The following is a 2,369-nucleotide window of genomic DNA, read 5'->3' as shown; positions in this document are numbered from 1 at the left end:
CATGCTTGGTAAAAGTAGAGGGTCAGTGAAAAAAAGGAAGACCCTCAACAAGATAGAATGACACAGTGGCTGCAACAACGGGCTCAAACACAGCAACGACTGTGAGGGTGGCACAGGACCAGGTACTGTTTCGTTCCGTTGCACATAGGGCCTCCATGAGTTGGACCGGCCTCGAGTGCACCTAACAACAACAACATATGGGATCAAACTGACAACAGCAACTCAGAAGATTAGACAGGAACCTTAGGGGGCAGTGAGTTTATGTTAACGGCACAGGAACACCTCAGAAAAGGAGGGTGAGAATGGTAATCAATGTCACTAAATTGCACATGCAGAAACTGTTGAGCTGGTGTATGCTTTGCTATGTATATTCTCAACAACAACAACAAAATAAATAAAATTTAGAGAAAGAGAGAGGGAGAGGAGAACACAAAGCTATGGAACATAAACTTGATACACAGTCTTAAAAATAATGTGACTATGTTAAACACTGAGAACTGCGTGGGTTTAAGAATACTATAAAAAAGAGCAGAATGAGTAGGATCTGCACTAGGACCACAATGACAGGAGAACATCGTACAACAGTCACAGCACTCGCCAACAGTCACACAACTCCCCCTTCCAGCTTCAACTTCTCTGCCCACCCCACCCCAGAATCCAGAAAGCTGCATTAGGCCATTCTTTGTGAAAAGACAGCACCTGACTAGGGATGGTGACCGGTTAAAACATCAGATGGTGTGCCTCAAGGATTTAGTCGGAGTAAGAGGAGAAGACGAGAGGAAAAAGAAGCCCCGTCAGTCAGCAGGCTCAGCCGTGGGGGCTTTGTAGCTTCTCCCTGCACCAAACCCAGGTTTTCTTGAGGTACTCCAAGTCTCCACTTCTTGTCACCAAAAACTCTTAACTCAAATAAGCATTTACAACAGAGTTTGTAACCCAGAAAAATCAAAACAGTGAAAACTTTTGAAAACATCAATAAAATGTATTTTAAAAAAAAAGTAGAGTTTCCCAATACGAGCTCAGAAATTTTCAAGCTAATTCTATCAGGTTTTTCAAATTCTGATAAACTATACTACACAAAGATACATAGTTCTAGGTCTCCATTTAGTGAACAAGACAGCACTTAAAATTGTTACACAAAAATCATAAAGCCTTGACAAATCACTTGAAAACAGTAACAAAGATTAACTAAATTCAGATAATTCCACACTGCTCCTGCCAAAACATACAGCATATTTAATGACAGAGATAAAAAATTTACACTTTAGCATTAAATGACTTCTCTTCTCCACATGCCCCATTCCTGCCCAAAACTTTCTTTGTAGTTTAACTGCTTCAAAAACAGTAACTGTTTTCACTGTCAATATGAAAGATGTTTTCTACTGAATGTTACCGGACTTTCACCCCCAAAAAAACACAATACTAACATCAATATGAATGGCAAGTGAATGAGTTGACACGGTTTCTACCTTTCATGTGTGAGGACAGTTCCAGGATGGTTTCACTAATTGTACCGAAGACTTCAGTGCTGGGCCAGCAATGTGACATTACTGTGGATTACCCGGCAGGAGACTGGAGTTCCAAACCCCGACTTCTTAACAATTATACTGCTTCAGAGAAGTCATGTCACCTCCCCGAATCTCAGCCTCACCACCTTCAAAATGATTAATACAAAAAAAACCCAAACCATTGCCATTGAGCCAATTCTGACTTATAGAGCCCCTACAGGACAGAGCAGAACTGCCTCATAGGTTTTCCAAGGCTGCAACTCTTTAGGGAAGCAGACTGCCACATCTTTCTCCCATGGAGCGGCGGGTGGGTTCAAATCGCTGACCTTCCAGTTAGCAGACGGTTAACAGACAAGCACTCAGCCACTGTGCCACCAGGGCTTCCTAGCTCCCCAATAGCTACTACTGGTTGTTCACACGTGCCAGAGGAAAAGCTTCCATCTTTTCCTACAAGGTCCCTCGTGATCTGCCTGCCTCTATGGCCTTTCCAACCCTCCTCTCCCCCGAGTACCCCCTCACTCTCTCTGATCTGCCAGTGTCCTCCTTGCTGTTCTTCAAACGTACCAGGCGTGTTTCCACCTCAGAGCCTTTGCACTGCGCTGTCCCCATATGCCAGCATAATTCCTCATTTCCTTCAGGTCTTTGCTCAAATGTCACCTTCCAGTGAGGGCTTCCTGGACTACCCCACCTAAAATTCCAACCTCTCCCCCCCACACACACACTGCCTAGCTTACTTCTCTGTTTTACTTTTCTCCCTGGCACTAATCACTAACATGCCATACATTATATTTATTTAACTTGCTTATTATCTGGGTTTTAAGAACAAGGGTTTTGTCTAGAACTGTAGCTGGGATGTAACAGACA

Source organism: Trichechus manatus, unplaced genomic scaffold (assembly GCF_000243295.1).
Source record: "Trichechus manatus latirostris isolate Lorelei unplaced genomic scaffold, TriManLat1.0 scaffold00039, whole genome shotgun sequence".
In the NCBI taxonomy this organism is placed as follows: domain Eukaryota; kingdom Metazoa; phylum Chordata; class Mammalia; order Sirenia; family Trichechidae; genus Trichechus; species Trichechus manatus.
Note: the sequence above shows the minus strand (reverse complement) of the source record.